The sequence below is a fragment of the Giraffa tippelskirchi genome, chromosome 1 (genome assembly GCF_054371585.1).
Source record: "Giraffa tippelskirchi isolate mGirTip1 chromosome 1, T2T-mGirTip1v1.2.pri, whole genome shotgun sequence".
Taxonomy (NCBI): domain Eukaryota; kingdom Metazoa; phylum Chordata; class Mammalia; order Artiodactyla; family Giraffidae; genus Giraffa; species Giraffa tippelskirchi.
Window position 1 is genome coordinate 218265078 of NC_137275.1, and position 21376 is coordinate 218286453.

A 21376-nucleotide genomic window follows, 5' to 3' on the forward strand; every position below is an offset into this window, starting at 1 on the left:
TAAGTCATCCCTTCCAGGTACGGATTGCAGAGGCTTCCTGGAGAAAGAGGTGGTGTTGGAACAAGACCGTGAAACTTAGGGAGGGTGGCACTAGAGAAGAAGAGAGGGCCCTACAAAAAGACAGGTTACAGAAAGAGGAAGACGTAAGGGTGTCCTGCGGCCTATGGTGGAAACCAGTCTGACTACTGCCTCCATTCAGTGGCTACTTCTGCTTTATCACAGCTGAAACCCTTCAGGCTACTTGGGAAAACCTTGCAAGACCTACCCACCGCATCTCTCCTCAACGTCCAGCTTTTCTCTCGTTATTTTCCGAGCTGTGGTTCCCTCAGATGCACTGTGGACTAGCTGCACTGTTGTATTTGCTGTTCCTCCACTGGGAAGGCTTCCATTTCTTTCCTTTCATATAACCACACTTCTCTCTTTTTTTTTTAACTTCTTGTAGAAACCTTCCCTGCACGTCACTGCCTCCAAGATGGGGTGAGATGCGCCTCCATGTTCCTACAGCCTCTCATTCTTCACCTGTCATTGACTATTTCATACTAGACTGTGACTGACTGTTTTTCATCACCCTCAGTAAAGTATCAAATCTAAGATGGTAGACACATCCCTTCCTTGTTGCTTCTAACATAGTAACTGTCACACCATAGAATCTTAACCAACACCTGTTGAAATAAGCATCTAACTTATTTTCAAAGAATCCCAGCCAAGGGTGTGTTCCTTGGTTACCTATTCTTGGTTTAACAAATCTAATAAGAAACTTTTCCTTGAGATTAACCTAAATCTTTGCCATTGTAACTTTTAAACATGTAATCACACTTAGTATCGAATCATCTTGAAGGAATTTATAAACGTGTACTTACCCTTGTAGTTCTTTTTTAGAAAGTTGGTGTGCTTGATCAAGCCACAGTCTTAAAAGTGGTAAGTGTATGGTGTCAAATGAAGAGGTATGTATTGTCATCTTCAATATAGTTCAGTTCAGTCGCTCAGTCGTGTCCGACTCTTTACGACCCCATGAATTGCAGCACGCCAGGCCTCTCTGTCCATCACCAACTCCCGGAGTCTACCCAAACCCATGTCCATCGAGTCGGTTATGCCATCCAACCATCTCATCCTCTGTCGGCCCCTTCTCCTTCCGCCCCCAATCCTACCCAGCATTAGGGTCTTTTCCAATGAATCAACCCTTCGCATGAGGTAGCCAAAGTATTGGAGTTTCAGCCTCAACATCAGACCTTCCAATGAACACCCAGGATTGATCTCTTTTAGGATGGATTGATTGGATCTCCTTGCAGTCCAAGGGACTCTCAAGAGTCTTCTCCAACACCACAGTTCAAAAGCATCAATTCTTCGGTGCTCAGCTTTCTTCACCGTCCAACTCTCACATCCATACGTGACCACTGGAAAAACCATAGCCTTGACTAGACGGACTTTTGTTGGCAAAGTAATGTCTCTGCTTCTAAATACGCTATCTAGGTTGGCCATAACCTTCCTTCCAAGGAGTAAGCGTCTTTTAATTTCATGGCTGCAATCACCATCAGCAGTGATCTTGGAGCCCAAAAAAATAAAGTCTGACACTGTTTCCACTGTTTCCCCATCCATTTCCCATGAAGTGATGGGACCAGATGCCATGATCTTAGTTTTCTGAACGTTGAGCTTTAAGCCAACTTTTTCACTCTCCTCTTTCACTTTCATCAAGAGGCTCTTTAGTTCTTCTTCACTTTCTGCCATAAGGGTAGTGTCATCTGCATATCTGAGGTTATTGATATTTCTCCCGGCAATCTTGATTCCAGCTTGTGTTTCTTCCAGCCCAGCGTTTCTCATGATGTACTCTGCATATACGTTAAATGAGCAGGGTGACAATATATAGCCTTGACGTACTCCTTTTCCTATTTGGAACCAGTCTGTTGTTCCATGTCCAGTTCGAACTGTTGCTTCCTGACCTGCATACAGGTTTCTCAAGAGACAGGTCAGATGGTCTGGTATTCCCATCTCTTTCAGAATTTTCCACAGTTTATTGTGATCCACACAGTCAAAGGCTTTGGCATAGTCAATAAAGCAGAAATAGATGTTTTTCTGGAACTCTGTTGCTTTTTCGATGATCCAGCGGATATTGGCAATTTGATCTCTGGTTCCTCTGCCTTTTCTAAAACCAGCTTGAACATCTGGAAGTTCACAGTTCATGTATTGCTGAAGCCTGGCTTGGAGAATTTTGAGCATTACTTTACTAGCGTGTGAGATGAGTGCAATTGTGCGGTAGTTTGAGCATTCTTTGGCATTGCCTTTCTTTGGGATTGGAACGAAGACTGACCTCTTCCAGTCCTGTGGCCACTGCTGAGTTTTCCCAATTTGCTGGCATATCGAGTGCAGCACTTTCACAGCATCACCTTTGAGGATTTGAAATAGCTCAACTGGAATTCCATCACCTCCACTAGCTTTGTTCGTAGTGATGCTTTCTAAGGCCCACTTGACTTCACATTCCAGGATGTCTGGCTCTAGGTGACTGATCACACCATCGTGATTATCTGGGTCGTGAAGATCTCTTTTGTACAGTTCTTCTGTGTATTCTTGCCACCTCTTCTTAATATCTTCTGCTTCTGTTAGGTCCATACCATTTCTGTCCTTTATCGAGCCTATCTTTGCATGAAATGTTCCTTTGGTATCTCTAATTTTCTTGAAGAGATCTCTAGTCTTTCCCAATCTGTTGTTTTCCTCTATTTCTTCTCAATGATCGCTGATGAAGGCTTTCTTATCTCTCCTTGCTATTCTTGGGAACTATGCATTCAGATGGGAATATCTTTCCTTTTCTCCTTTGCTTTTCGCTTCTCTTCTCTTCCCAGCTATCTGTAAGGCCTCCTCAGACAGCCATTTTGCTTTTTTGCATTTCTTTTCCATGGGGATTTTCTTGATCCCTGTCTCCTGTACAATGTCACGAACCTCTGTCCATAGTTCATCAGGCACTCTGTCTATCAGGTCTAGTCCCTTAAATCTATTTGTCACTTCCACTGTATACTCATAAGGGATTTGATCTAGGTCATACCTGAATGGTCTAGTGGTTTTCCCTACTTTCTTCAATTTAAGTCTGAATTTGGCAATAAGCAGTTCATGATCCGAGCCACAGTCTGCTGCCGGTCTTGTTTTTGCTGACTGTATAGAGCTTCTCCATCTTTGACTGCAAAGAATATAATCAATCTGATTTCGGTGTTGACCATCTGGTGATGTCCACGTGATGTCCCGGGGGCCGGGGGCCGGAGGCGGCGGCCGAGAGGGGCTATGCCGGGCCGGGGGCCGGGGGCCGGGGGCCGGGGGCTGGGGCGGCGGCCGACAGGGCCTAGGGTGGGCTGGTCTGGGGGCCGGGGCGGCGGCCGACAGCACCTAGGCCGGGCCGGGGGCTGGGGGCGGTGGCCGACAGGGGCTAGGCCAGGCTGGGGGCTGGGGGCCGGCGGCGGCGGCGAGAGGAATTACCCAAGGCCCAAGGTAAGAGAAACCCAAGTACGATGGTAAGTGTTGCGAGAGGGCATCAGAGGGCAGACACACTGAAACTAGAATTACAGAAAACTAGCTAATGTGATCACCCGGACCACAGCCTTGTCTATCTCAATGAAACTAAGCCATGCCGTGTGGGGCCACCCAAGACGGATGGGTCATGGTGGAGAGGTCTGACAGATTGTGGTCCACTGGAGAAGGGCATGGCAAACCACTTCAGTATTCTTGCCTTGAGAACCCCATGAATAGTATGAAAAGGCAAAAAGATAGGACACTGAAAGATGAACTCCCCAGGTCAGTAGGTGCCCAATATACTAATGGAGATCAGTGGAGAAATAACTCCAGAAAGAATGATGGGATGGAGCCAAAGCAAAAACGATACCCAACTGTGGATGTGACTGGTGATAGACGCAAAGTCCGATGCTGTAAAGAGCAATATTGCATAGGAACCTGGAATGTTAGGTCCATGAATCAAGGCAAATTGGAAGTGGTCAAACAAGAGATGGCAAGAGTGAATGTCTACATTCTAGGAATCAGCGAACTAAGATGGACTGGAATGGGTGAATTTAACTCAGATGACCATTATATCTACTACTGTGGGCAAGAATCCTTTAGAAGAAATGGAGTAGCCATCATGGTCAACAAAAGAGTCCAAAATGCAGTACTTGGATGCAATCTCAAAAACGATAGAATGATCTCTGTTCGTTTCCAGGGCAAACCATTCAATATCACGGTAATCCAAGTCTATGCCCCAACCAGTAATGCCGAAGAAGCTGAAGTTGAACGATTCTATGAAGACCTACAAGACCTTCTAGAACTAACACCCAAAAAAGATGTCCTTTTCATTATAGGGGACTGGAATGCAAAAGTAGGAAGTCAAGAAACACCTGGCGTAACAGGCAAGTTTGGCCTTGGAGTTCAGAATGAAGCAGGGCAAAGGCTAATAGAGTTTTGCCACGAGAACGCACTGGTAATAGCAAACACCCTATTCTTCAATATAAGCAAGTCTTAAAAAATGGTGAATACTGAACACACCAGACTGGGTATCTGGAGGCCTAAGTTTTAGTCTCGTGGTTGTGTGACCTTCAGAACTCTAGGAGACTCTCCTCATTCTAATGTATCTAATTATCTGCAAAATGTGGTAACTAACCTTGTTATGGGCTTCCCAGGTGGCACTGGTGGTAAAGAATCTGCTTGCCAGTGCAGGAGACGTAAGAGACACAGGTTCGATCCCTGGATCGGGAAGATCCCCTGCAGGAGGAAATGGCAACTCACTCCATTACTCTTGTCTGGAGAATTCCATGGACGAAGGAGCTTGGTGGGCTATGGTCCATGGGATCGCAGAGTTGGACACAATTGAAGCGACTTAGAATGCAGCACACAACCTTGTTATAATTCTGTTTAAAGTAAGGATCAATATGCATTCTTTGTGTATATGCATTCTTTGTGTATATGCGTTTACACATAGTGCATTATATGCACTCTTTGTGTATGCATTCTTTGTGTATATGCGTTTACACATAGTCCTGTGATATTTATCACATGTATAGATTCCTGTGACCATCACTATAGTCAAGATACAGAAAAATCTCTACCGCAAAGATCCGGCACGCTGCATTGTATAGTCACAGCTGCCATCCTCCCCCTCTTTCTCCCTTAACCCCTCACAATCACAAATTTTCTCTCCAACTTGGTAATTATGCTATTTGCCAAACGTCATATAAATGAATCATGCTGTCTGTATCCTTTAGGGATTGTCTTTTTTTTTTTTTTTTGCTCAGCATCATTTCCTTGAGGCCTGTCCAAATTATTACATAAATAATACTTCATTTCTTTTAATTGCTTAATGGAGTTCCATGGTATGGATGGACCACAGTTTGTTTAACCAGTTATCCATTGATAAACATTTGGGTTATTTCCTGTTTAGAGTTATTAGAGCAGAATAAAGCTGCTATGAATGTACGGGTGTACAGGTTCTTGTGTGAACATGTTTCCATTTCTCTAGAGTAAATGCCCAAGAGTGAAATTGCTGAGTCATGCAGTTGGCACATATTTAGTTTATAGGCAACTGCCAGACTCTTTTCCATAGTGGTTGTATCATTTTACTTCCCACAGCAATGTGTGAAAGAGCCAACATCCTTTTTGCATCCTCTTTCCAGAACTTAGAGTTACTACGATTTTTTATTTTAGCTTTTATGGTAAGTGTATAGGGATATCTCACTGTGGTTTTAATTTTCATTTTCCTAATGGCTAACAACTTTGAACGTCTTTTCACGCACTTCACTGCTATCTGCATAACCTCTTTGGTGAGACAAACATCTACTCTGGCTGTTACAATGTACTTCTCCCTTCCTCCTTGATTCTCAGTGGATTCTAAGGCAGAGGTAAGTAGCTTACAGAGAAATAATGAGTTACTGTACTTGAGTGTAAGATAATGTTCTAAGTGATGGGCTAAAGCAGTGATGAAAACACATAACAATCCCTGGTTTCATGAAGCTTATATTCTAGTAGACCACAAACATAAGTTGAATTTATGGTATAGTAGAGCCTGGTAGGCTACAGTCCATGAAGTCACTAAGAGTTGCACACTTTTCCCTTTCATGCACTGGAGAAGGAAATGGCAACCCACTCCAGTATTCTTGCCTGGAGAATCCCAGGGATGAGGGAGCCTGGTGGGCTGCCGACTATGGGGTCGCACAGAGTCGGCCACGACTGAAGTGACTTAGCAGCAGCAGCAGATGGCCTAAGTGCTTTAGAAAACAAATTAAAAAACAGAAAGGAGAGCTAGGGAGTGACCCTAGTTGTAATTTAAAATAAGACGGTTAGAAAAAGTAACTTTTCCTGAGAGTGGACATTTGGTTGAAGACCTGGAATGAGGAGAAGCCTTGTGGGTGCCTGGTATCATAGAAGATTGCTCCTGACCTTGAAGGAGGTGAGTTTAAGGAGCATCAAGGTGGTCACGATGACTGGAACAGCATCACTGGAGGCCGACCACACAGGGCCTCTGGGGTGGGACTCGGGGAAGACTTGGCTTCTCCTTCTAGGAGACAGAAAGTCTTAGAAGATGTGTTGCAGAAAGTTGGCAGGTTCTGATTTCAACCTCAAAAGGATCATCCTTTTGGTTGCTGTGTTGAGAATAGCCTGAAAGGAGAAGGATAGAATCAGAGAGACTAGGTTGAAAACTATTGAAGTAAACTAGGTGAGGAGTAATGGTGAATTGGATAGGGTGGTGGCAGTGAGGGTCACAAGAAATGGCAGATTCCAGATATATTTTGAAATAGAGCAGTCTTCTTACTGAGCTGAATGTGAATGAGAGAGAAGAGAAAAATCTGGGTCCAAGTTCTTGCCTGGAGCATCAGAAGAATGGAGATGCTCTTCATGGAGACAAGGAGGACTGTGGGAGTTCGACATCTCAGATCAAGGCGTGCATCCTTTAAGGTGATTTTACACCTCAAGCAGAGAGGACGTGACAAGGAGGGAGCTGGAGGACAAGTCTGGGGTCCTGGGGAAAGACTGGAGAGGAGACATTCATTTTTGAGTCACTCGGGGCAGAATCTATGCCAAAAAGTGGAGGCTCCTCTTTTGATTACAGGTTGTCAGTGCAAAGTCCTTAGGACCAGATTTTAGAAAAGCATTAAGCTGAACCATAAGAAATTGCCAATATCAGACCATTCTTGACCTATGTTAATAATATATATGCTTCATCATAACTGTCCATTCCAGATGTCTTATATTACGTAACACTCCTGGTGGGTCTGGAACAGTGCTCTAATCAAATACAGAGATTTCTGTAAGCCCAACTCATACTGAGTGAGATTTATCTACACACCCACACACTTATTTTTCAAGTTAGGTTTGGTGCCAAATGCATCATATCAGCATCTTAATTTGCGTCTCACATTTTTAGGGTTTTTTTTTCCTTATATTTTTGGATTGTGGACTTGTATTATTATCATTAGGGTTTCCCAGATGGTGCAGTGGTAAAGAATCCATTTGCCAATGCAGGAAACACAAGAGATGTTCGTCTGATCCCTGGGTCGGGAAGATCCAATTCCATGGACAGAGAAACCTGGTGGGCTAGTCCATGGGTTCTCAAAGAGTCGGACACAACTGAGTAACTGAGCGTGCACACACCCATTATTATCATTGTTGCTGTTATTATTTTACCATTCTGTGTAGCATCCACAGAGTTGACTGAGTGGAAGGTACTGAGAGGCATATTTGAGCTCAATTTTAAGCCTATATCAATACTCTTCAAAGATAAACCATGCTGCTTCCAAAGGTGGGAGCTCTCTGCCTCATGACTAAATACAAGACCTGAATAACCACTTATTGGGGGATACTTTAGGATAAATTAAATTATTAGAGAGATGATTGAAGTCGATGTCTTTTACAGTTCTTTGTCTTCACTGAGACAGGATGAGTCTAAATCATTTCTCCTCTTCAGGCCTCGATCTCTGCATCTGTAAAATGGGGACAAGGAGTTGAGCTTTGTGATTATTGCTGAGGGTGCTTTCAGCATCAATGTTTTCAGGTTCTCTCTGTGTCTTTTCACTGGTTGTTCCCACTACCCATCTCTGCACACCCTTGTTTGCTGAGTAACCCTTTCCCACACTGTACCATGCAACTTCCCCACAATGCGCAATGAGGGGTTAGCATGGGGAGATGGGAGAGGGAGGAGAAGGTTTCCTTGCTGCTTCCCAAATTGGGAAAAACAGTCATTTTTTCGGTATTACTTCTTGACATCTAAGTGTGTCTTGACTTGTGCAATACCCACAGGCTTTCCAGGAGATTGCTAATCCAGGAACATCTCCACCTTCCTGGAATGGTGTTCTTGGCTGCAGAGCTTCCCCTTTCTGGTTCTGTTGGGAAATAAGCTATTTGATGAAAGAATTTTTCTTCCTTTAAAAAAATTGTTTTTATTTATTTTGTATTGAAGTGGCCCAGTAGTAAAGAATTCTCCTGCCAAGCAGGAGACTTGGATTCAATCCTTGGGTTGGGAAGATCCCCTGGAGAAGGACAAGGCAACCCACTCCAGTGTTCTTGCCTGGGAAATCCTATGGGTGGAACAGCGGGTAGGTGACAGTCCATGGGGTCCCAAGAGTCAGATACAATTTACAGCTAAAGCACCACCACCACAGAGTTGTGTATAATATTATACAAGTTACAAGTCTACAATATAGTGATTCACAGTTTTTAAAGGTTTATAGTCATTACAGAATACTGACTAGCTTCCCTTTGTTGTGCAATACATCCTTGTAGTTTATGCTTAATAGTTTGTCCCTCTTAATTTCTCATCACCTCTCCCTTCTTCCCTCTCCCCCTCAGTAACCACTTAGTTTGTTCTCTGTATCTGAGTCTGCTTATCTTTTGTTACAGTCACTAGTTGGTTATGTTTTTAAGGTTCCACATATAAATGATATCATGCAGTATTTGTCTTTCTCTGATTGACTTATCTCACTTGGCATAATACCTTGCAAGCCTATCTATTTTGTTACAAGTGGTAAAACTCCATTCTCTTTTTTTTGGCTGAGTAAAATTCCATTGTATTAAAATACCATATCTACTTTACGTGTGGTATGTTTATACCACATCGTCTTCTGTTGATGGATACTTAGGTTGATTTCATATCTTGGCAATTGTAAATAATGCTGCTATGAATGGGGAGCATGGATCTTTTCAAATTAGTGTTTTTATTTTTTTCAGATACACACCCAGAAGTATGTATCATACATGTCATATGGTAGTTCTATTTTTAGGTTTTTAAGAACCCTCCATACTATTTTCCACAGTGGCTGTACCAATTTACATTCTGCCAACAGTAAACAGTATATGAGGGTTCCCTTTTCTTTACAACTTTGATGACACTAATTTTTCTTTTTTTTTTGCAGTGTAGTTGTTTTCAGCTCAGTAGTAAAGAATTTGCCAGCTAGTGAAGAGACGTGGGTTTGATCTATGGGTCAGGAAAATCCCCTGGAGAATGGAATGGCAATCTACTGCAATACTCTTGCCTGAGAAGTTCCATAGACAGAGGAGCCTGGCCGGTTACAGTCCATGGGGCCGCAAAGAGTTGGACACGACTTAGCAACTGAGCACACACACCTAGTTGCTTTACCAGGTTGTGTTGGTTTCTGCTGTATGGCAAAGTGACTCAGCTTTATAAATACATAGATCCCCTCTTTTCTGAATTTCCGTCTCATCTAGGTTGCCCTGGGGAACTGAGTAGAGTTCCCTGTGCTATACAGTAGATTCTCATTAGTTACCTATATATTTTATACATAGTAGTGTGTATGTCTCAATCCCAATCTCCCAGTTCATCCCACCTCTCCTTTCCCCACTTGGTATCCATACATTTATTCACTATGTCTGCTCCTCTATTTCACTTTGCAGATAGGTTCATCTGTACCATTTTTCTAGATTCCATATATATGTATTAACATATGATACTTGTTTTTTTCTTTCTAGCTTATTTCACTCTGTATGACAGTCTCTAGGTCCATCCACATCTCAATAAATGTCCCAATTTTGTTCCTATATATGGCTGAATAATATCCCATTGTATATGTGTGCCACACCTACTTTATCTATTCCTCTGCTGATGAACATTTAGGTTGCTTCCATGTCCTGGCTATTATAAACAGTGCTGAAATAAACGTTGGGGCATATGCCCAGGAGTGGGATTGCTGGATAGTAGTGGTTCTGTTTTTAGTTTTTTAGAGAACCTCCATACTGTTCTCCGTAGTGGCTGTGCCAGTTTCCGTTCCTACCGACAATGAAGGGGAGTCCCTTCCTCCATACCCTCTAGAGCATTTATTGTTGGTAGATTTTTTGATGATGGCCATTCTGATCAGTGTGAGATGATACCTCATTATTGTTTTCATTTGCATTTCTCTAATGATTAATGACATGACTGAGTGACTGAGCACACACACAATTAATGATAGTGAACATCTTGTCACGTGCCTTCCGGCCATCTGTATGTCTTCTTTGGAGAAATGTATACTTAGGTCTGGAGAAGGAAATGGCAACCCACTCCAGTATTCTTGCCTGGAGAATCCCATTGACAGAGGAGCCTGGCAGGCTATAGTCCATGGGGTTGCAAGAGTTGGACACAACTTAGCGTCTAAACCAGCACCAACTGGCATATTTAGGTCTCCACCTATTTTTTGAATGGATTGTTTTTTTTTTTTTTTTATATTGAGCTGCATGTGATTTTTGGATCTTTAGGAGATTAATCCCTCATCAGTTGCTTCATTTGCAAATATTTTCTCCCATTCTGAAAGTTGCATTTTCATCTTGTTGATGGTGTCCTTTGCTCTGCAAAAGCTTTTACATTTAATTAGGTCTCATTTGTTTATTTTTGTCTTTATTTTTCATTACTCTAGGAGGTGAATCAAAAACTTGCTGCAATTTATGTCAAAGAGTGTTCTGCCTGTGTTTTCCTCTAAGCATTTTATAGTGTCCAGTCTTATATTTAGGTCTTTAGTCCGTTGTGAGTTTATTTTTGTGTACGGTATTAGGAAGTGTTCCAGTTTTATTGTTTTGCATGTAGTTGCCAGGTTTCCCTAGCACCGTTTATTGAAGATGTTGTCTTTTCTGCATAGTGTACCCCTCTCTCTTTTGTCATAGCTTAGACGCCCATCGGTGCCTGGGTTTATCTGTGGACTTTCTGTACTTTTCCATTGATTTCCGTTGATTCCTGTTTTCATGCCAATGCTATTTCTTCATTAGTGTAGCTTGTAATACAGGTTGAAGTCAGGGAGCCTGTTTTCTCCAGCTCCGTTTTTCTTTCTCAACATTGTTTTGGCTGTTTGCAGCCTTTTCCCTACACCCTCACCGATGCTTGTTATCTGTGTTCTTTTTGATGACACTCATTATGGCAGGTAAGCAGCGCTCTCTCATTGTGATTTTGAATTGCATTTCCCTGATGATTATTGATGTGGAGCATCTTTTCTCGTGCCTGTTGGCCATCTGCATGTCCTCTTTGGAGAAGAGGTCTTCAATTCATTCAGGTCTTCTGCCCATTTTTACATTGAGTTGTTTCTATTTTTGATGTGGAGTCATATGAGCTATTTATTTATTTTGGATATTAACCCTTTATCGGTCACGTCATTTGCAAATATTTTCTCCCATTTAGTAGACTTTTTCTCATTTCATTGATGGTCTTCTGCTCTGTAGAAGATTTAAGTCTAATTAGGTTCCATTAATTTGTTTTTCCTTTTATTTCCTTTGCTTTAAGTGGTGGTGGTGATGGTTTAGTCCCTAAGTCGTTTCCTACTCTTTCGACCCCATGGACTATAGCCTGCCAGGCTCCTCTGTTCATGGGATTCTCCAGGCAAGAATAGTAGGGTGGGTGGTTATTTCCTTCTCCAGGGAATCTTCCTAACGCAGGAATTGAACCTGGGTCTCCTGCACTGCAGGCAGATTCTTTACCAACTGAGTTACAAGGGAAACCCCTTTAGGAGACAGATTTGCTTTAGGAAGCAGATTCAAAAAGATGATTTTATGTCAAAGAGTATTCTGCCTTCTTTTCCTCTAGGAGTTTTCTGGTTTACAGTCTTGCATTTAGGTCTTTATGCCCTTTAGATTTATCATAATTCTCAAGCATGTTAGAGCCAACTAGTCTACTCCTAAGCACATACCCAAGAGAAACTCTTGCACATGTTCAAGGGGAGATACATATGAGAACCTCTGCCATAGCAGTCACCACGGAGGCAAATATCTGGATGTCACCAGGAAAGGTGGTGAATAGAGTGTGTTGAAGTCACCAAATAAGGCATTATACAGCCATCCAAATGAAGGAACAACACAGCATGCCTTGATATGGATGAATCTTAGCAAAATGTTTTAAGTAGAAAGGTAAATTCCCAGAGGTTATATATAGCAAGTTTATATGAAGTTAAAAACAATGCATGTGCGTGCATGCGTGCATGCACACACACATACACACACAAATACATATGATACAGCTAATTACAAAGGAGAATAAAGCAATGATGAACACAGGACTTAGGGGACTTAGGATGAGGAATACCCTGAGCTGGAACAATAAATGGGTGGTGACAAGAAGCTTCATATGATACCCTTCAAGGTCCTGGCTTTCATTTTATGGCCCGCTTTCATGGGTTAATTGGTATTTATAATGTTATAACTAATTAATTAACTGACTAATTAAAAGGCAGTCCAAGCATAGACTCTGATGTATGTAACATGATCCAGGGATTATGACAATTCCAATTCTGTCTTTGTGAGATCCAAAAACAGAGAAGAAATAAGAATCAGTGGATGCTGTGTGTGGTCCTGAAAGACTTTCTAACAAATCATGTGGATGAGCCTCAACACATAGATTTCAGAGTGACTGCTTTGGTCTTACAAAGGAATGTTTTTATTTCTTCTTAGTTCTTAATTCTGGTCCAGCAACTGATGTTGCTAGAAAATGAAGTCTGGTTGAACCTGGTCCCATTGTGAAGCCTTCCCTTAAATCAGCATTCCCTTAAATGGCCTGGAGTTATGATTGTGTATTTGTTGACCATTCCATTACAGTAAAAAAAAAAAAAAAAGAGGAGACTTCTTTGGATACATGAAATGTTCTGGTTGGGAGGAGAGTGCTTGGGTGAAGAAAGTGTTGGAGCAAATTTGGAACAGGAGGGATGGAATCCGAGTTGTCTTGGTCAAACAACTAGACTATATCCTTGAAGTCTTTCTGCCTTCTCTGTCCTTTATGGTATTACTCAGTTTCAACCAATAATGTGGCTATGTTGTGAGGCCTGGCTGTGGGTGTGGGCATTCCCTGATTCCTTGGACACCTACCCCGTGGCCCAGACTCAACCAGAAGCTGGTATACATATTTGACCCATATTTGAGGTTGAAGACTGATAATATTTTGTCCTTGGCTTATTTTCTCTCAACATGGGCAATATTGCATCAAGTGGATCTTGCAGTAGAGGAGCAGAAGACTCAGCTGTAGAGCCACATTCACAGTGGCAGCCCCAGACAGAGTTAGAGCTCCCTCCTCTCAGTATGTCCAGCCCACACCTCAATTACTGAAGTCTTATCACACTGTATTGTCATGGTTTATTTACAGAGCTCTCCCACCCACCAGCTTGTGAACATCTCAAGGGTAGAGACTCTGCCTTTTTCATTGCCAAGTCTCCCAAGTTCAGGGAAGACTGGAGATGCTACTTGAATGTTGGAGGAACACCATACATTTCACCTCGTTGTCAGCGCCCGGTGACTGGGACCTCAAAGTAATGGCAGATTATCACTGCCTGGATGGGGTTCATGGAAGGTCAGAGATAAGGGAGTGTGGTTTAGTTTGGTCTTTGAAATGGGTTCCCTGCATAGAGAGGGAAGGGGAGAGTGGGGAGGAGTGGTGGTAATGATGGGTTGGGAATAGTCAAGGTAAATAACAACCGGAACTGCATGCCTGCTCACCCATCGGAGTAGACTCTGAAAGCAGATTGTTGATATTGCTGTCTTGGTGTCTACCAGCTGTAGGTCAGACAGGGGAGACGAGGTGGGGCCTGGGTTTGGGTGGTGAAGAGGTAGAGCAGGAATAAATGTTTCACCATCAGTCTGCATCAGGAACTTCCTATGCACGATCTTACTTGATTATCACACAACATTGGCAGATGGACACCATGACTCCAATTTTTAAGAGTAGGAAAGAGATGAGGGAGGGGTGAGCAGCTTGCTCAGAATCACCCAAAAGGTGAGTTGTAGCGCTGGAGCTGAAGCTTAAATTGGACCCCGCCCCAAGTTCCTAGGCCTGTGCTCTGCTCCTGACAGCCTGTCACACTGCCATGCACAGAAGGTGTGCCTTTGGAGTCAGGCTCAGAGCCAAGGCATGGGCAGGGAGCCATCAGACACACGCAGAGGACTGTGTGGAGGAGGAGCAGGAATGAGGCTGCAGTAGAAGGCTGGGAAGCTCCTGAGGTCAGGGTGGGTGTCTGTGGTCAGGGACATTCTGTTGAGAGCCTGTAAACCTCCACCCTTCACACCCAAGAAAGTCCGCAGTGGCCACACCCTTGTCATGGGCTTTCTGGGGAATGTTTCTGGAATTGGACAGAGAGCTCAGGCAGTGAAGGAGGACAAGGCACTGCCCTGGAACCAGAGCCAGAGATGATTTTGGAATTGAGAAGGGAGAGATTGAGCACAATGTTTCCGGCCTTTGGGGCTAGAGATGAGTAATATCTGGTTGCAGGAGGAGCTCTACTCTAGGGATGAAAAGGAAGTGATAAAAAAGAATCAAGAGACGGAAGATGTGGCTGAACAAGTAGATGGTTTTAGTCCCGGCTCTAGTGAGAGAGAAGCCCAAGGACTGGTTTCATGGGGATCATCAAAAAACATCTGAGTGGCATAAACATCACGGTGTATATGAGCGAGAGACAGAGTGAAGACTGAGAGGGAGGAGAAAAGATACACTAAAACAGAGAGACACACCGAGATGGAGACCGAAATACACAAAAATAAAGGAAGAGCCCAAAGACACAGACACACGAGATAATGCCGTGGAGATCCAAATGTGCATAGAGACCAGGGCAATGAGAGAGGAAATCACAGAGGCCGAGAGATGGGGACAGAGACTAAGAAAGGACAGTGACACAAACACCCAGTGGGTAGCTGTGTTTCATGGAGAAAAAACATATAAACATCCCGAGAAGGACTGTGTTCTGGCCCTTTGGGCCTCATGAGAAGAGGATTCTTTGGCTTACCTGAGGTGCTGGGGAGTCCTAAGTTCTCTGGGCTTTCCTCCCTAACAGGTGGAAAACCCGGGGTAAAAGGTCACGTACGACATAGACTTTCCCTGTAACCACAGTCCCAGAAGACGCCTTCATGCCATCTCCCATCCTCCCATCTCACTCCTCTTGTTTACGGCCCTCCAGGGAGCTCCAAAGACCAGCCACTTAGTATTAACTCCCAGAATATTATTCCTCAGGCTGAGCCACGTCTCTGCGACTTTCAGTTTGGGAGCATCACATGAGCAGATTCGGCGCTGTCTTTCCACTTGACTCTTCGGGCTGTTGATGGCAATGACCATGTTCCCATAGAGTCTGTCTTCTTCAGGACCACCATCTGCAGTTCCTCCCCTGGTGTTACCAGTCAGGACAGGCTTAAGTTATGCTATGGTAACAAACAATCTCAACATCTCAGGGGCTCTCAGGAACAAACGTTTATTCCTTATAGTGAAGAAAAAAATCATTCATGACACTTGTTAGAGAATGGCAAGGAGACTTCATTCAAGGGGGCAAGTGGTATTTCAATGGGTGTCGGACCACCACAAGGCCCTGCAGAGACTGGATTCAGCTCTTAATATAGCATGGGCAAGTGGAAATTTTTAGACAAAAATCAGGGTGGGGATCAGTGGATGGAAAATAGCTAAGAAGAAATATCAGGAGTAAGGCGATTCTGGCTAATAAGATCTAACAGGATTCTCACTGAAGGCAGGCCAGGGTGATTACACATCACCTGGGAAGTGGGGGAGGATAAAGACCTGATCAAATATTGAGAGCCATCAGACACGGAGGATGGAGGAGTCTAGCTAAACTGACCTGGCGGTGTTCTTGTTAAAACAGGACAACGCAAAGATGAACACTAAAGCTCAAAGTTCAAAGCCTTCTTGAGAAGACAGTTCATAGGAGCCTGAATAGAGGTGGCTGATGAGAGAATCTTTGTCATTTGCTCATGCTGTACATTCACTGTGAGCCAGAACCACTGCTCAGATTCATCTTCATTCTGGGATCCTATCTGGCCAAGCCTCGCCTCTCTCTGAGTGCCAGCTGGCCCACCAAGGTGGGGACGCTGGGCAGGGAGGACCGCAGAGCATGTGCTTTGATGTCTGCGATGTGACGCAGCACGCAGACAGCCTCGAATGGGCCCCTGCCCCGCACCGGGCACTGCGTCTACACCACGTGCTGACTGCCAGCCCTGGCTCCTGGAGCCCATCTACCTGGTGGAGGTCCACTGTCCATGACAAGTGGTTGGTGGCATCTGCGGGGACTCGAACAGGAAGTGGACCATGTCCTGGGGGTCTGCCAGGTGGTCACCACCCCCTTGTTGGTCATGAAAGCTTTGCTGGCCGTCATAAGTCCTTTGGCTTCTCCACTGACCTGAGGTCCGTACGGGTGGCCAGGCCTTACCCCGCAGTCCATCAGACACTGTCACATCCTGGCCGCAGACCCCTCGGACACCGCCAGGACCCCCAGCCAGCTCACAGTGGAAACACATAAATGCAAAGTCTGAAGGAGGGCGTCCCAGCCCCCGAGGGCTTCCTGGACAGATTGTAGGCGGCCTTCCATCCAGGAACGCAGTGCAGCACTCGCGTCCTGCTGGCAACCGACTGCAGCCAGGACCCCTGCGCCCTTTTCACGACACCTGACGGAACTGTCTAGACCCAGTGATGCTCCGTCTGCTGGATCCGTCTGCAGTGGGCCCCGTCTAGGGCCCACTGTGTGCCATCGCACAACCTGAACACTTGATATCCATTTCAAGGTTTCAGAGGCAGCACAAGTGACCTCCTAGCAGGTTACTTATTTGGCCGGTGGAGGTGAGGGAGGGGATGGGACACCCAACATTTTCTTGTAAAAATTTCTTCAGAGGGAAGTTCATATTTACTGCCCGCTCCTCCCCGCCCCCAGATTTAAAATGAATGCATTAAAAGGTTTACAAAGCAAAGCCAACAAATAAAAATAAAGCGTTGCCAGTTGTATTAGTTGAAGAAAATGAGAACAAGCCTCTATATCCTGGTCCTGAAAGCTTCTACCGGAACTGACACATCTCACCTTCAATCATGTTGTATTGATCAGAGCCTTCCATCAGTGAAGTGAGGAGGAAAATTCTGCAGTCAGGAAGGGGCTGCGAATATTTGTGAACAAAGATACGGTTTGCCACAGTAGCTTCTCCCACACTAGTCTCAGGCTCTCTAAGCTAGTCCCTTGGTTAAGGTCTCCCAAGTTTATTGATGTTCCTTTTGATATCTAGGAGCTAGTACTGGACCAGAAGCTTACAGGGAGGTGATGCTTATGGAACACTTGGCGAACATAACTATGAATGGTCTTCTTCCATTTTATAGTTAGAACATGTGTCCACTAGGTTTACCAAAGGCCACAGGAGGGGGGGGGGCGGGGGGGAAGCACACCTTTAATTTGATTTTTCTATCTAGGTTTTACTGGGCTTTATCATTCAATGCCTTTTAAAAATCTCATCTTTTATCACTTGGGGTCTCGAAGCAGTTGCCTCTTCTGTAGGTCTGAGATGGAAAAGGGCATCTTATCTTCATTGGGCTTTGAATGAATGAGAAATAAACCTCTATTCTTTTAAGCCACTGAAATTGTAAGATTTATCTGTTTTGACAGCTACTGTTAATTATTTTAATGCAGAAATTGCTATAAGAAGTGAAGTGCTCCATAACAAAAACGTAAAATATATGATATCTTAGCGATTGGGACAGGTAATGGGAAAGTGTGTTGGAGACTGGAAAGATGGAGGTAAGAGTATGCAGTGGCAAGGTATTTGTAAAGGTGTTGCTTGTGATGACTTGAAAATGCGGATCCTGAGCTTAGTACTTGTCTTTCCAGGGAAGATGTAGGAAAACAGAATGATGGTGGCCTGGCTGCATTTGACAAGGTATTATGAGAAGAGCTCAGGAAATTCTTAGGTGGATTGCAAGCAGAAATTAATAAGAGAGAGTCCAGAAATTCGAGGCTTTGAAATGGGATTGCATACTGCTTAAGACATCACACAATAAGAGATGGGATTCTATAAAGATTTAGGTGGCAAAGATCCAGTAAAACCTCTCAGTTGGAGAAATGACTTTGGGGATGGATCAAATGAAAGCAGATTTCTCATTGATTTTTTCCATATAGTCTCAAGATAGCTGCCATTAGCTTAAGAGGGAGAGAAGCAAGGGAGTGAGAAAGCAAAGGAAAAGGACAGATTTGAGAACTATATCTTAAAAAGAGCTTTGGCTGTGGTCAGCGGAAATAGATCAGAAACCTGTTATATTACCGAGGGAAATGCAATGCTAAAGAAACCATGAGCTTGATCTAGAAAATCTTTCAGGCTTAAAACAACTCTTGGGATTCCAACCTTTTTGCCAAAGAAAAAGATACAGTGTCCAGCAGAACATAATCCCTAATACTCACTCTAAGAAAGGTCATGCATGGCTCCCAAAGGCGGACCCTGGGGTCATGAGAACGATGGACATGCACTGATGGCTCTGAGAGGACATTATTCCCTCTTACCCAGAGCAGGAGGCTTCCTGAAGTCTGCCGAGCAGGGTTTCGGAACCACTCTAGACTTATGACTCTTGTATGTTTCCCTTTCTTTCCAAGCAGGTATGTCGATCATGGTTATCCTGCCCCTCTTTGTTCACTGTGTTTTGGATAAGTGGTGTGGGGATGGCTGGGAGAGAGGGATATATAATTTGTCCTTTTGGATCCTTTGCGTAGGGTAGTGATCTCAACTGGGCAACATTTGGCAATACCCAGAGGCATTTTAAAAAAATTAAGTATAGTTAATTTACAGTATTGTATTCGTTAACCTGGAGGCATTTTTGATTGTCATACCTGGGGGAGGGATGCTACTGGCATTTTGTGAATAGAGATCAGAGATGCTGCTAAATATCATACAACAATGCACAGGACAGCTTCCCTTGCCCACCCCCAACAAAGAATTATCCAGTCTAAAATGTCAATATTGGGCTTCCCTGGTGGCTCAGTGGTAAAGAGCCTGCCTGCCAGTTCAGAAGACGCGGGTTTGATCCTTGCGTCCCTGGTGAAGGAAATGACATCCCATTCCAGTATTCTTGCCTGGAAAATCCCATGGACAGAGAAACCTGGTGGGCTACAGTCCCTGGGGTCGCAAAGCCTTGGACATGACTTAAACTGAGCACGCATGCAAAATGTCAGTTAGGTCTAGGGAATATACTCTGGTCTAGGGAATAAAAGTTGTAGCATCCTGACCTAATAGTGAGATTAGGGAACATCACCTGCCAATCAGAAAGCCTGAAGTGGTGTTGATGCACAGTCCTTCATTCAGCACTTAACTGAGTGCTTGCAAGAGGGAGGAGGTGGAAAGGGGTAGGGGTGGGGATTTGTCAGGTATTAATGCTAGTTGCTGCATTAGCCAACCTCCGAGAACCTCAGTGTCTTAACAGGAAAAGTTTATTTTTCACATCATGCTAAGGAAAAAAAAATCTGTTTTTTACCTAAACGACTAATGTATATTTTTTCTTATGGGCATTGTGAGCCTGGGAATAGATTGATTTTCCTCATTAAATTGGCTACCAGGAAGCTCGTTATAACAACTGTTTGTTGCTGTTGACTGATGTTCTCTGGCTCATCTTCCTATTTGATACTCATTTGCCCAAGACTTTGATTTTTTTCCACCCCTCCCCAATATTGCATGTACTTTTGTTTGTTGCCTCAAAATACCAAAATACTTTTGAGGATGAGGTGAGCTATAGAATAAATGAATGAATCAAAAGCATTCTTGCTGGAAGATGGCTCCTATTAAAGGGAAATTGGGGAAACAGTAAGTATCTCTTTCCTTGTTTAAAAAGGAAAGTGAAGCTTTGGGTCCTGGCTTGAAAATTTGTAGAATTGAAACTGTTGTTTGGGCTGGAGATCTGCAAATAGCTTTTCTTTTTCATTCTGCAGTTTTACTTACCCCTTGTAAGTTGCTATTTTAGCAATCCAGACTCCCATTTGCTTTTGTGGGCAAAGGGAGACAAGAAAACCTTTTCTCCACAATCTTTTGGGGAACCACTTCATGCAAATATCTTTGTCTCAGAAGGAAACTGTCCCAAGGTTAAGTCTCTGCCCATCTCTGAGTAAGAGGCGTGAAGAGCTAGTGTTTTTTCCTTTTGCTTTTCTGTTCCAAATGGTCAAGGAGTCAGGAGACCAGTCACAAACTTGTTATTTCTGATTTCTGGGAAAAAAGTGGGCTGAGAACCCAGCCAGATCCACAGTTCTCATCTGTGTGCCCAGAGAGAGGGCTAATCCAGTGAAGTATGCTTTCTGATGATTTTGATTGAGGGTAGTTTTAGTGACACCTAAACCATGTTTTCAGAAGAAGCTAGCTCTGCTTCTTGTAAACATGGAAGAAATGTTGGGTTTGGAGACCGAGGCCAGGGTCTCTCTGGGGAGTTCTGAGAGGTGGGTCAGTGTGAACTTAGGAACCCCACCACCTGGCTCCCAGTCCCAGCTGCATTTCTCAGTTGGGTAAACTTGGGCAAACCATGTTGCCTCCTTAGCCACAGAGGTATGACAACAATAGAACGACGTGTCCTAAAGAGTAAATGACATATTGCTCATAAAGTGCTGGACACATTATGCAACATGTATTCCTCCTGCCTGCTTCTCTGACAGCCAGGATGGATTGGAGCGTGGCCACTGGAAGATTGAGACAGCATGCCCTCCCTCACACTGGGCCCCCTGCACCTTCCTGTCTCATCTTCAGAGAGGTCAGAAAAGAAGTGCCCTGGCCACTCTCCCCAGATGGGGTGGTGGGAAGGGTGTAGAAACCTCCCCACGGGAAGCTTCTGGAGGTAGCTTCCTCTTCTCCATGTGATCCCAAGGAGAGCCTTGGGACACGAATCCCTTTCCCCTTTTGATCTCCATCTTCTCCCCTTTTGATCTCCGTCTTCTCTTCCATGAAATGAATAGGTTAAATTGTATCATCTTTAATCTAACAAATTTCAGTCCCCCCTAGTTTAGATAGTTTGTGTTACATTGAAGCAGGATTTCTCAACCTTGGCATTATTGGCATTGCATGGCAAATAGTTCTTTGCTGTCCTGTGTATTGTAGAATGTATAGCGGCAACTTTGGCCTCCACCCACAAATGTCAGAAGCAGCTCTCCCCCAAGTCGTAACAACTAAAAATGGCCCCAGACAT

At 44.0% G+C, this 21376-nt stretch overlaps 1 protein-coding gene across 3 annotated transcripts in view; it reads left to right on the forward strand.

Moving 5' to 3' along the window:
• The window catches only part of TMEM268 (transmembrane protein 268), a 358336-nt gene that overhangs the window by 182950 nt on the left and 154010 nt on the right, over nucleotides 1–21376 (forward strand). The window contains exon 10 of one of the 3 annotated variants that reach the window (XM_081575293.1): nucleotides 4650–5442. The exons of 1 other annotated variant lie outside the window; for it this stretch is intronic. The gene's annotated coding sequence lies outside the window, so the exon portion shown is untranslated. Of the gene's footprint in view, nucleotides 1–4192; nucleotides 5443–21376 lie in introns of those variants that run through there. One more of the 3 variants, XM_081575282.1, reaches the window with a different exon arrangement.